At 45.1% G+C, this 14,369-nt stretch overlaps 1 protein-coding gene and 1 non-coding gene across 5 annotated transcripts in view; one reads left to right on the top strand and one right to left on the bottom strand.

The window, feature by feature from the left end:
* Positions 1 to 1,641: 1,641 nt before the first annotated feature.
* On the bottom strand, positions 1,642 to 1,714 carry Trnar-ucu. The gene has a single exon. It is a non-coding gene; the product is annotated as a tRNA-Arg (tRNA).
* A 222-nt stretch (positions 1,715 to 1,936) lies between these two features.
* LOC122370670 (putative polypeptide N-acetylgalactosaminyltransferase 9) overlaps positions 1,937 to 14,369 on the top strand; it is a 129,469-nt gene continuing 117,036 nt past the window's right edge. The window contains exon 1 of one of the 4 annotated variants that reach the window (XM_043346476.1): positions 1,937 to 2,099. The gene's annotated coding sequence lies outside the window, so the exon portion shown is untranslated. The remainder of the gene's footprint in view (positions 2,100 to 14,369) is intronic. The other 3 variants (XM_043346477.1, XM_043346479.1, XM_043346478.1) reach the window with 3 other exon arrangements.

Consider the following 14,369-nt stretch of genomic DNA (forward strand, 5'->3'; position numbering starts at 1 on the left):
ACGCTATGTTGATGGCAGGGATGCGGAGCCGTGGAAATTTCAGACGGCTCCGGCTCCGGCTCCGGCTCCGGAGACAAAAATCGGCTCCGGCTCCGGCTCCGGCTCCGGGTAAAATGTCATGGCGGCTCCGGCTCCGGCTCCGGCTCCGAGTAAAATGATCCGGCTCCGGCGGCTCCGGCTCCGGCGGCTCCGGCTCCGGCGGCTCCGGCTCCGGCTTCTACTCAGTACATCCCCTATGCCATCAATGAAATACGGGTGGAAGAAAAAAGGCGATGGGATTGGTACTCGGGGTTCTGCGACACCTGAGCGAACGTCATTTCAGCGAACGACATTTGAGCAAAACATTTTCAGCGATTATCAATTTAAGCGATTGACTTTTTCAGCGATTGTCAAGTCGGCGAATTCAATCACAGCGATTATCAACTTTAGCGAGGACCAGAATCAGCGAAACCAGATTGAGCGAATATATGGTGGTCATTGGGATACCAATTGAGCGATGCAGTTACAGCGAATGACCGAACGCGACGAAAGTCAATCATTTGCTACTTTTCGGAAATCATTGCACCTCTTTACGCATCATTTGAATTTTGAAGACACATATGTACATACATCGGACGACCAACAAGGGGTGCATGGGAGGGGAAGGAGGCGGGCAAAATTTGAATTGAAAATGTGGAACGTGAGAGATAGGGCGACGGAAGGAATGCCAAGGACCAATAATAAACTAGAGAGATGGCACAGGGGAATCCAGTCTATGTTTCAGGGACCTCACCCAAATATCTGGAAATTCGTACGGTGCTTGGGGCAAGAACAAATTTTACAACATGGGGAACTGATCCAAATTCAAGCGGGGCAATTTCGCGAAAAAAGCACAAGCAATATTGATCTCTGAACAAACGTTTGGTCACCATTATTGACAAAGAGCAGGGTGGGGTAGGGGGGTGAAATTGAATCGTTGGAATTTTTGACAAATGTAGCATTAAATTTGGAGCTCAATGTCTGATCTTTGAACGCACGACATCCGCCATCCAGTTCCGGATAATCATGGGAAATTCCGGAAACATTCGTACGCATACGCTCGCAAAAGAAAAAATCAAAATCACCGTTACAGGACGATGAAATGTTTCGCTGAACTGACAGTCGCTCAAATTGTAGTCGACGAACTAGATGTCGCTGAAACATAGCTTTCGCTAAAATTGATAATCGCTATATTTGATAATCGATGAACTTGATAATCGCTGAATTGCCATTCGCTGAAAATGGTTCGCTCAAATGACGTTCGCTCAAATGACACTCGCTAAAGTCGCTCGCACCGGGTACACGTTGCTTCTGTATTTGTATAACAAGGCTATTTTGAATACCACATTATTTCACGCCTTGTACTGTCAAACCGAACTAGGTAAATAATTGTTTCCTCTTAAGAAAAGGAGCCGGAGTCGCCCCGTTTTTGACGGCTCCGGCTCCGGCTCCGGCTCCGGGCTATATTGTTTCACGGCTCCGGCTCCGGCTCCGGCTCCGGGCAAAATATGCCGGCTCCGGCGGCTCCGGCTCCGGCTCCGGCTCCGGCTCCGCATCCCTGGTTGATGGGAATTCGACCCGTCGCCTTCTCTCTACTCAATATTTTGTTGGTCTTTTAAAATCCATCCCTGCCGGGATTCGAACCCGGGACCTTTGGATTAGAAGTCCAACGCGCTATCCACTGCGCTACAGGGACTACGGAACCGGCGTGGGCGCCATTTTCTATTTGATATTGCTGTTTCCTGCATTCTCACTCGAATAGTGAAGTTCTACATACCCCAATCAATATCGATTTATGCCTCCGGGTCCCGTTGCATCCGCCATTTCCTCCTCAAATGCGCCCGGTTGTCTGACACTCCGGACTTGAATTTTTTACAAATCCGGCCGCTCTACTCACGCCTGTCGCCGGGGGCGAGCGGCACGCGGCGGCACCGCGCGCTATCGCCCGGCTCGCCGGGGCCGCCACTCGCCAGTCGCCGTCGGACTTGGTGGCGTGTGGGCCGCGTCGAACGCTGCGGCGCTCCACTCGCTCAAGTTCAGCAGCCAGTTGGTAGTCGGCGGACCGGACGTAACAGATACAGGTGAGCTGCTGCTCGTAAGTGCACTGAATCGCTTGTGAAATGTACCACTTGCTAAGCTTTCAGGATCAATCTCCTTGGTTTGGACTTTCGGATGGCTCTCAAAGCCGCTATGGACCCGATCTCTTGGTTCCCGGGCTGATCAAAGATCTTATACATTTGAACTTCAATCATTTGCTGCTAACGCTATGACCATTTGGCTCCGCCACAGGGGGGGGGGGGGTACGCGGGGTCCGGACCCCCTCAATAATTTACCTGGGGGCCGGGGGGTACAGTACCCCCCAATATTAATAGGGTAAGCGTAAGGTGCCTAATTAGTGACCCCCTTAATTTGAACCGTCATTGCTCACGCTCTATGGGTGCCGCTGCTGTATTACTGGCTTGATTTTTGGACAGATCGGTCATTTTTCTTTAAAATCCATTCATTTTCTGCCCCAATATCCACTAATTTATTTGCACTGAGCATTTGAGTAAACCCTTGCAAAAACCGCTAATAGGGAACTCTTTTTAATCGTCTATTCGCGACCGTGTTGGGCGCAAATAGGAAATATATGGGTTGCGACACATTTTTGACCACCATACCTACCTACAGTGCACTTTGAACCTTGAAAGGTCATTTTGAAAATTTGACCTCAGGTCAAGGTCATGACCTGACCGGAAAGGGTAATGTTGCATATCGGTCGATCCATATCGTCGAGCTGAAGACACCTGACGTGTTTTCGTCGCTCTAGCTGAGCACGTCTTTTATCAAAAGTTAACCCTATTAGTGGCAGGGGGGTTGTTTTCATCCACCCCTCAGGTTTTTCGGGAATATCTCCGAAACCGCTGAAGCTACGATGCTGAAATTTTGACTTTTCCTAAAACTAAATTGGGCACATTCCCTGAAAATTTCAAGTTCATAACTTTACCAGGGGCGGCTCCAGAGCACTGGGAAATGGGGGGTCCTATTCGTGAAGCGAGTCATTTGGGCGAAGATCACGATGCTGATGTATTATAACTGTATGCACCAGTTTTACGAACAGTAAATGAAAGGTATCATGTGATAACATATACAAAGTTATTGTGCATCCTCTTTTGACACGTTTTTGCGGATCCAGGCGTCCAAAAAGGGGGGTTATGTTTTACCTCCCAATATAGGTGCCCTGACACCGCCTATGCATGACCAATACAATTGTAGTCGTTCTCTCATAAGAAAATTGTAACATAACAAAAGCATTACCACCCTTTTTAGAAACAGTACCAACAAAAACCTTATTTACTATACTTTTTGTGTACCCCCAATCTCAATGATCTGTATCCGCCTATGATTTTTGAAAATGCATATTTTTAGGATCCATGTGAATTCCTGGCTCATTCTCTATCGATCGGCAAAAGTTGCGTTAAGATTGGTTCAGAAACCTGGCCGTGATAAACAGTCTAAAATGTATCTGCAGTTTGCCCGTTTTACCCCCCTCTACCCCCTATTGACTTTTTTTAATTTTTATTTTTTAGAAATGTAGATCACGTTGAGCGAAATCGAATGCCGTTTGAATTTTGAAAATCGGCCCATTAGATCTCGAGATATCAAGGGGGGTCGTAAACAGCCCCCCCTGCCACTAATAGGGGTAGCCAGGAGCCTGCCAATAATAGGGTTAACTTATAGCCAAAAAACTGCTGGTGACCGTTTATAACCTGAGATGACCTCAGGGGCACACAGAGGGGTCACAGGTGCATTTTTCTGATTCAGTGTGTCATGTTTACCTATGAAACGATGTTTGGGAGGGTTTTAACATCATTCGTCCAAAAGAGGCGCATTTCAATTTTCTCTCATTGACTTACATATAATGGAGGGGTCGCAAAATTGACCTGACCTTACGTCACCGATATCAAAATTCCGAGATATACATTTTGTACATACTGTTTTTCTTATCAATCGCTGAAAGTTTCAAGGCGATCGTTCAGTCGCATGCTATGACGAGGATTGAAACTTGAGGTCACTTGACCTGACCTGGTGACCTGACCTTGAGAGTCCTGGGACTGAAATTTTCACAACATGTGCAGAAAAGTTGCATGAACATGTGTGCCTAAAACGGCGGCGCTCCGCGCCGCCTTTTTTGAGATATCTGCGAAAAATCGCAAGGGGGGTGTTGTGTTCAAACACCCCCCCCCCCGGCCCGGCGCGGGTTAAGATGCCAAATTTTTGTTTCTTAATGATGTTATAGGAACAATCTTGAAGAATCTTTATAGGAACAGCGTTATAGGAATAGACAAAAGTAAAAGTCATATCTCAAAAGTCAAAAACTGCAGGCTAAAAATTTTGGTGAAATTTGGTATTATACTTATTTCTGCTCTTCCTGAACTACGGCACATCACTTTTATGCCGGCTCGTTAAGTTTTTTGAAGGTGGGAGGGTCCCTTCAACCCAATGAGCGTGAGGGTTATGGCGTAAATCCCGTCTACGGCCCAATCTAGATTAACCCAGCCATCAGTGAACAAATTTTCACGAAGTTTTTTGGTTAAAAAAATAAATTTATCCACGAGTTGACGGCTTTATTCATCATCGCACAATATGACTACCTACAAAATGTAACTTGCACTCGCGTCACCCCCTGGCACCTGGCCCTGCCAACTGTTCACCGTCTCCACCAACCATACAACTCGAAAGCTGTGGACCGGTAGGGTCGCGACCCCGGCAGCCGGTCAATCCCCACCCGTATACCACAGTGAAAAGGTGACCGGACGGGTGCACTTCCCAACCGGAACTGGTCGGGCCGACAGCCGATTGGTGGTTAATGAGAGAGCGGGCAACCCATTTAGTCCGGGTCTGTGCCGCTCCTGTGTTCATCTTTTCCAGTGCGGTGGTCTTACGGGTCTGTCTGCACGTATGTCCGTATGACCAACTAACATGATGACACATGAAGATCCGATTAGATTGTCGGACAGTTCGATCAAATCCGCTATATCTCCTCATCTCCTGTCTTCGGATATTTGCGGCCGTCGTACAGTCCGATCACTGCTGGGGCATTCCACGATAGATCGTACCACTTTTTTCCAATTTGACACCCTCATCTCTCGGAATTTGATGAGAATTGGTCTCTGGGGTAATCAGGGGCTCTGAATCCACCTGTAACAATTTCAGGCTTATCAGATAAGTATTTTTTGAGTTATGGTGTATAACATTTTTTGGATCTTGCTTTGCAGCGCTAAGTTTGGCGGCCTGTAACTCTAAGACGGATTATTCAAATGCCGAATGTTATATAACATTGAACTTGCAATGAAACAGAGATTAATATGTATTTTTGAAATTTCGAAAAATACGCTGTTTTTGATATATGACATATCGAGTTTTCTTTCATTTGTATTTTTTGGATGTTGGGACCAAATTTTTTTGAATTTTTGTTTCTTTAAAAAAATATTTGGCTCATTGTTAAGAAGTATGCAAAAAATTAGGAAGGTGTTCTTTCTATAAATGTATTTATTTTACGTCACGATAACGGTTTCGAATTAGAGTTCTGCACGGCTGCAATTTTCCACAGCCTAGCCGCCCCGCAGCCGTGGCTCCACAGCCACAGCCGCCCACAGCCGTGGCAAACTGTGGGCAGCCAGCCGTCAGCCGGCCGTTGATACTTTCAATGAAATGCAACCAAATAGTATATACTAAGTTGTTTTTAGTTGAAACATATAGCCAAAGGCACATTGCAATGGGCTATAGATTCTCAAGCTCATGAAGCATCATAGGTTAAGTGGTTGTGTATCTGGCTTTAGGCCGAAGGCCTGAAGCCTGATGCGCAATGCATGCCTACACAATAGGGTGTGTCGACCACAAAGAATCAAGTGGAGACAGTTATATTTTATGGCCCAATAGCATGGCAAGACGATTGCCTCGAAAAATACCAGTCAAAAATGAAAAACTGAGTCCCGCGAGGCAAAATTGTTCGCCGACTTGGTCCCTTTCTGGCGATACTAGCGCCCCCAGCTTATACAGTAGCGGCCGTTCCGAAGGCTTTAGTTACATAGGTGGCGCCATAGTCGACCAGGCATTAGGTAATGCAGTCGCACACGAACGATTCTGACAGGATGCTTATTTGTTTGTTGCTAGAAGCGATACAACAGTGTAAGACGCGTGTGGTGGACGGCAGGACCCTTCGAAGTTTCAAAAGTTCCGGGTTGGGCTGTTTCAAATCGGGACCCCACATGTAGGTATGGGGGCTTTACCTACGTATACCGTACCCAATTTTTTAGGGCGGACTTCACCCACTTTATTTTTGATCGGCCTCTTTTCAATTTTTATTTAATATTTATTTCTTATAGTTTGGTTGACGTCCGAGGGACCCTCTTCAGAGCTAGTGAAGAGGCCCCTGATAGCTTGACGGGTGCCCTCTGAGCTAGAGAAAAAACCCTCTGGTTGCATTAAGGGCCCCCTGATCGCTTGACAGGGGCCCTCTGAACTACAGAAAGGCCCTCTGACCGCACGAAGGGACTGCTGATCGCTTGACGGGGGCTCTCTGAGCAACAGAAAAGCCCCTGAGCGCATAAACCCTGATTGCTTGCCAGGGGCCCTTTGAACTGCAGAAAAGCCCTCTGAGCGCATAAAGGGGCCCTGATTTATTGCCAGGAGTCCTCTAAGTTGCAGAAAGGCCCTCTGATTAGACGATAGGGCCCTCTGAACGCATGAAGGGACCCCTGAATCCTGATTGCTTGACGTGGGCCTTCTGAGCTACAGTAAAACCCTCTGAGTGCATGAAAGGGCCCCTCTTAGCTACTTAGCTCTGAACGCGTGGAGTTTTTTTTTTTCTATGCCGCCACCCGTTATCAGGTGACCAGGAGTGCCCCCTCCCTCTTTCCCAGCGCCACACACAGAACCTTACGTTAACACCAGAATAACTTAATTAAAACTGCAAGTCGCGGCACTCTCTGCTAGGAAATGAAATGTAACATAAAAAAGCAGAAGGGAGAAAGCCATACGAACTAGGGGAACGAAAAAGAAGCAAAGTAGTTAACACTGCAATCAGTGGTGACTGCCCACTACTGAAAGCCCACCCAATTTATCAGCACAGTCACACATCCATTACATTCATAACATTCATAAACGTTTGGGGAAAGTGTCCAAGTCCACTGGGGCAGGTTAGTTAGAGGGGAATTCACAGTCATAGCCAAGTCATCATCAAACTCAGGTCAGATTCAGCGTACGTCAGCAGCAAGGTAGCCCGGGCTCCCAGAGCACCCAACGAAGCGAGGCTTGTTGTCGGACGCTCAAAGCTGCCCTCTGAGGTGAGCTCATGATGGGGCTCTCTGACTAACATCTGAAGGGTCCTCTGTTAGTGTAAAGGAACCGCTATTTGCGCGAGGGGTCCTTTTTGGACCGAGAGGGCATTCCGTCAGCCTGAGGGGCTCTTTGTTCGTCCAAGGGGCCCTATATCAATCGGGGGGGGGGGGTGTTTCCCCACCTGGGGAGGTCCTCTATGGACTTGAGGGCCTCTGTCAGTCTCAGGGTCCCTCTCCCGACCTGGGACCCAACACATAATGTTCTGTTTTAGATCTGGTTTTCGGCATCGGAGATCAGCTGTGTCGCACTTATGCCATAACACACGCAAAACGGCACCCTTTTCCCCATATATCCCTCACACAGAAGGAATATTGTATCCAATATTTGTTTACTGCGTGCTTCTGCTAACGCAATAAATTCGTTTAAAGGTAGGTAATTTAAATAGAAAGTAGGATATTTATCAGTCGCATTAAACAAAACACTCGTAAAACAACATTATTTTTAATTGGATAGTAGATAATGTACGTAAAAAGAATTAAATGTCCCCTGAACTCATTTTTAGGAAAGAAAAACATTGTTTTCTAATTTTATTTGTATGTCCGTCGTAGGAAAACTGAGGTACGTCAACTATCAGTCACATCAAATACGGTTGTCCTAGGTGGCGCCACCAATAAAAATCGTCATTACAGATGTCGCTGGGGTAGATTAGGTCGGTTCGGGCCCATCCGCTAAAAATCGTTCGCGGCACTCAATTAACGCATGCTAAGTGTTCGGGTGCTGATAAATCAATTTCATAATACCATAGGCCATAAAAAATCGCTGTCTCCTCAAGATCAAAGAGAAAAACCCTTAGTATGACACACCCTACTACACAAGCCCTTGCAAGTTGTTAAGAAAGATGGGTAGGTAGGTACCTACATCAACAGAAAACATAAACAACAAACCAGAATAGAAGCACTAGCAGTGTAGACATCTAATGCCAAATCCTGAAGCATGGTTGTGGGACAGAACAACAGACCCTGATGCTTTTCATTATCAATGTTAGGTATGGAAAATGAAACTGAAGTTGATGGACTGTCAAACAGTGATTGTCTAAGTCAAAACTCTTGCTTCTTTCTTACCTTGCATATTTTCTGGGGTGTGATATGCCAGGCTTGAAGCAGCCTTCCGAGCAAGTCTCAAACTGATTTGATATGCAAGGCATCAAAACACTAGTGAGCATCCAAGAAAGAAAAACATTCATCTAGTTTGATTTTTCCAAATAATGATCTTCGCTCAAATCCCCAAGGACGTGCGAGCCACAATTACCTGTTTCAATCAAAAATTTTACTTGAGTTTTTAATGACGTCAATAGAAAGGAAGTGGCAATAAATTGTTTTGTTTCACAATAAACAGCCATAAAAATTATAATTTTTTAAATAATAACGCTATGCAGTTAAAAACTTGCTCTAAAACAAAGATCAAGTATCAAATTTTTACATTTCTAGAAGAAGACGTCATTTTGTTAGTAAAGTCAACAGCTCGCGTAAGAAATATTGTGTTCAGGGTTTTCACCGTCATGTGAATTACGTGTTCAGGGTTTTCACCATCATGTGAATTAACCGTAAGTAAGGTTCATGCTCACTTATAATCTAATTCCATTGGCTTCATTGATCGGCATTTTCTGTTAGCGGTCACTCACACACCAGTTAGAACATAAAGCGCCAGTTTTATATTTTGTAATTGGACTTGCCGAAAATCCAGAAATTCATCTAAGAGGTATTTTAGATAATATTTTATGAAGCCTTTACCTGCCTTTACCTAGGCATGATTTCTTTTTCTATTACCTGAAAGAATTATTGAACGCTCGTCTTCAATAGCTGTAAGGTGCTCTCCTAATGACCAGGTGAGATTGATTTGAGAGGGATGTGACAATGCAACATGTTGCATTTTCTGAAACTGTCAAGCTCTTGATAATGAAGGAACAATTGGTACCTATTATTAGTATTCTGTACCAGAGTGCAAACTCCCCTACAGCAAATGGTAAAACCATTACAGGTTCTCAAAGGCTTCACCACTTTCAATGTTGCTGGGCATCCTTTGCATGATTTTTACAGGCTATACTGCTTATCAGAATGTAAGATTAAGGATTTAAAATTTTATATTTGAGTACTTAAGATTGAGCTTGAAATCTCACAGCCGTGGCCACAGCCGTAGCCGTGTTCTTGGAGATATTTGCAGCCGCCCCGGCCCACAGCCGTGGGGCTGCAGCCAGCCGCGGCTGCAGCCGGCCGGTGCAGACCTCTATTTCGAATAGTGATTTCGGGAGGGGAGCTTACAAATGGCGTGAAAAAGCTGCCTAGTGACATCACGGGTTACTGAAAGTTCAATTTAAGTTTGAGTCATCTGAAAAAAGTGAAAAGAGGGTTCATCCAACCCTCTTTCCTATAAGCGCGAGGGTGAAAAAGGCTGTTTGGTTCTGACATTGTTTTGGACGCCAATGACCATAGCTGTCCGAGATAAAAGTTACAGGACGCATACATGGTGTCCTCCAGAGGTCTCACAACTTGTATATCTGGAAATTTTCAAGGTTACATGAGGTCAGGTCGGTCACGTGACATCACTGTTATAAATCAATGGGGAAATATAAAAACTGTTATTTTGGCGCCGAAAATGATCTAAAACTATCCCACGTACATGGTATCGTGATTTCATGCACTCCTCGCAAAGTCCAATGCTTTACTTTTGCCTTGTTAACCTTGCGTGACGTCATTTATGACGTCACTAGGGTCGTACGAGTTTTTCGTCAATAACTCCCGATCAAATGGAGCTAGAGAGTCGGGAAAGCCACCAATGGACTCGGGAAGACCTTCCGGATCGAATGATATGCCATATGATACCCTTTGCCCAGCTTCGTGACCTGAAGGGCTCTGACCTGACCTTGACCCGAGGTCAACTACTTAAGTTGACCTCACCCTAGCAAAAAGTATACCATTCGATGCACCTGAGCTAGGCGAACACAATGATGCCAAAATGGCGGCTCTGCGGCCATTTTTTGCGAAGTTATTTACTAAAAACCGAACCCGTAACTTCAGTCACGTGACCTGACCTCAGACGCTACCGGTTAACCTGAGACCTTAAAATCGGGTACCAATCGCTGCGACTTGTAACGGCACACACGCTCGTTTTTTTCCGCGAGGCTCTAGCTCTATTAGAAGCGAAACGGCGTGCTGGGGTCGTATCAACCCCTCCGAAACCCATTTTGTTTGCGAGAAAATGAGGGACTTATAGAAAGAACACCTTTCTAATTTTTTGCATGTCGATTTGCAATGACATGAAGTTTATTTTGAAAAAATAAAAGTGTGAAAAATTTTGGTCCCAAAAGTCATTAGAGGCAAATGAAAAAAGATTAAGGTTTTTGCTCAACAATGAAATTTTTTCTTTGGAATTTTTAAATAGTAATATTAATTTTTGATTCACCGCAAGCTTAGTGTTGTTTACTTTTTGTTGGTTGCTTAACCCGTTTTTGAGTTATAGGCCATCAAACTCACCGTTACATACCGAAGTTAAAAAAATGTAATGCAATATAACTCAAAAAGTTTTGATCTGAGAAGTCTGATATTTTGCCAGACGTCTTTGGGGCCTATGATTACCCCTAGGACCGATTTTCATTAAAATCTGAGAGATGAGGGTGACGGGCCTGGTACGATCTATCGTGGAATGCCCCTGCTGGGTCACGACATGACTGTCTTCACTATGTAAGATATATGTGGTCTCTACAGCCGTCAGGCCGTCTCCGACGAGTAACTGCTCTCGCTATGCTACACCCAACATCGCTGGTCATGTGACCGGATGTTGCTCTCCGCGTTCATTCAACATTGCCAGGGGCGGGGCAAAGACACCGTGGTTATGGTCTTGTAGGGGGGGGGGGGGGAGCAGATCGACGACACTACGACACACCGTGTGAACTTGTTTGTCTGGGTGTACGCGACAGACGGCGACACCCACGAGTATCGAGTACAGTGATGGGCCGACTCCCTCACTCCGTGCCCAGATTTGTATGGCACCGGTCACGCAAACAATCGCCACAATCGATGGCGGGCTGCAGCGCGCCGGCGGCCGCCGCAGTGATGGATGACCCGTCGGCGACAGTGGCGCGCGCGCGACGGTTCTGGCGCGCCGCCGCGCCGCATCCGTCTGACGAGCGTGCTGTACCGGTCAGCTGTCTGACGGCGGCGGGTTGAAGACGGTGACAGAGATAGAGGTGCCAGTGGAGTCCAGTGCTGGGCTGGTGTTGGCCGGATGTGTGCTGGATCGCTCACTGTGTGCGAACAGCAATGGGTAGGTAGGTATCGGCCTTCTGGTTCCTAAACATGTTTAGGCGTAATGATAAATAATGGATTTTGGGATTTTAAAATGCAGTCCTTCATTCGGAAAAGCTTATTTAAAGTGGGAGTGTGATAAACAGACCGTTATAACTTCATGGATTTTAACCCGCGCATGACTGGGGGGCTCTACAGAGCCCCCCCCCTCCCGTTTTTCGGCAATATCTTCTAAACTGTTTCACGGATCAACACGAAACTTGCAGTACCCTCAGCGGCATCAATTTGACACCTTGTGTTAAAATTTCAACTTTCTAGCTATCACAGTTTGGCCGGAAATGAAGTAAGAGTGACGTCAGGTCGGCCGATTTTGATGCAAAATATTGAATTACGACAAACGCTCTCAAGGGCTTAGTTTTAAAGTTAGATCCAATTTTTTGCATCAGTGGACTCCAAATACAAGTAGCTATCAAACCGCTGCCTCGAATTTGCGAAATTTTGAAAATTTTGAAAACTTTTTACAATTACAAAATAATATAGCTTTTTATTTTTTCAAAAAAAAAAGGTTTTTCGCAAAAACCGGAATATATGTGATAAAACACATACTGATTAACTACTCTAGCAAGTTTAAGCCGAATATCTTCAAAAATAGCCAAGTTATTTGCATTATTGTCAAAATGTTACCATTCGATATTTTTTTCAAAACCACTTTTCAGTACGTTTTTGACGTCGAACAGCAATATAAATGGCACCATCGTGTTCCTGAGCTCAAATTGCATCTGATAGGCACCTTTTTGTTGAAACATTTCATTTTCAAAATTTGACCTTTTCTGACCTGAAATTGACCTGACCTCCGGTAAATTCAGCTGAAAATGACCGCAAATGACACAGAGGACATTGTTTTCGAAATATACGTGTAAAATGGACCATAAAACATGCGTCACGTGACCGATATATTACATACAATTTTCGTGACCTAGGATGACCTGGCCTTGACCTGAAAAATTCGAAGTAAAAGTTCGGTACCCTCAGGGTATCTAAGGCATATATTAAGGAGTGCGTAAACCAAAAAATGAGCCTGATCGGACTCGTCAGTCGGCGGCCAGAGCATAGGCGGCGGAACGATTTGAGACAAGGGGGGGCACCATGGCTCAAGGAGCCAAACCTAGGGTACCCCCAAATCCTGTTTTCTCATCGGATTTAGGCCACTTATTTTTCGTCACAGCCCTGGCACAATGATTTTTTATTTTTTTTATTTTTTTTTTTACTAAACGAAAATGGCAGTTCACCCCCGTATGCAGGGGTGTAATTTTATATCTCTTTGTGGGGGCATATGCACCCACAATCCTGAATTATGTATGCCCACACAATGATGAAAATGCACCCACAAGTCTTTTACAAGGCTGCAAGCGTCCTTTCGAGAGCACGGTGTCCTTCGCATGCTCTAACGGCGTCCTCCTGACCGTCTCGCGTTCATGGATAATATAGCGTTTTTAATCACTCGGCGCCCTTCTGGGAGAATGGCGCACCTTTGACAGCACCGCGCCATTCTCATGGTCTAACGGCGCCCTCCTGACCGTCTCGCGTCCCCGCGCGGGGCTGGGGTCTCCAGCCGAACGCGCGGGGCTGGGGGGGGGGGGGGTAAATTTTACCCCCCTGTTATCTCCCGAACTAATGGTCCGATTTGGAAAATTCAAACGCCAATCGAAAGATCTCATCACGAACAACTAAAAACATGTGCTTAATTTTAAGTTTGAGGTCAAGGTCAAGGTCAGGTCAAGGGTACAAATTACAAGTTCCTACAGTATCGGCCTTGCACCGTAGTTGCCGAAGAATGGAGTCATGGACTGAGACTGATCGCCCAAAACGTGTTCTTAGGCTACCAAGACAATATTCTTTGCATACAATATCATTCAGAGGTCAAGGTCAAGGTCAGGTCAGGTCAGGTCAGGTCACCAAAAACAAAATATAGAAAAGGGCATGTGCGACACATGTTTTATGGGTCATTTTACTCATAGAATTCAATAGGCACACTCAATAAGTGATATGGACCACCTCTGGATGAATTTCAGGTCGAGGTCAGGTCAAGGTCAGGTCAAGTGAGGTCAAATTTTGAAGTTGGTTGTTAAGGCCTAAAAAAGGTGTCTATCTGATGCAGTTTTTCACGGCGAATCGAATGGTGCTACTTTTGTTTCCGTACGAGGTCTAGAACTTCCAAAAAAATCATTTTTCAAAAATTTTGTGTGTCGTGACGTCATACAATTTTGAATAACTCCCACATTTTTGAACCGATTCTTCTAAAACTTGGTATGTAGGTGCACATAGACCACTTCTCTGACATATATTCCGTTTTTTTTCGATACACTCAAAATTTTGGATTTTATTGCTATTTTCCCAAAAAAGTCAGTTTTTCGAAAAAAAATTGGCCAAAATCCAAAATTTTCAAAAAACCGAGATAGCCATTTGATAGACAAAGTAAAATTACGTATATCCTTTTTTGTTACGTCTTGATTCCTTTAAAAATGAAGACGTTAGCGGCGTTTGAACTTTTGCCGTTTTTGAGGCGAAAATGGCGAACATGACGTCACTAAAACGTCAATTTCTCAAAAATTTTCCGACGGATTTCGCTCAAATTTTCAGGGAACGTGTCAAATTGATGTAAGAAAAGGTACTGAAAGTTTGGCGGCGCTGCGCACCGCCGTTTTTGAGATATTGCAAAAATTCGCG

The sequence above is a fragment of the Amphibalanus amphitrite genome, unplaced genomic scaffold (assembly GCF_019059575.1).
Source record: "Amphibalanus amphitrite isolate SeventyFive unplaced genomic scaffold, NRLGWU_Aamphi_draft 001158F_arrow, whole genome shotgun sequence".
NCBI classification, from domain to species: Eukaryota; Metazoa; Arthropoda; class Thecostraca; order Balanomorpha; family Balanidae; genus Amphibalanus; species Amphibalanus amphitrite.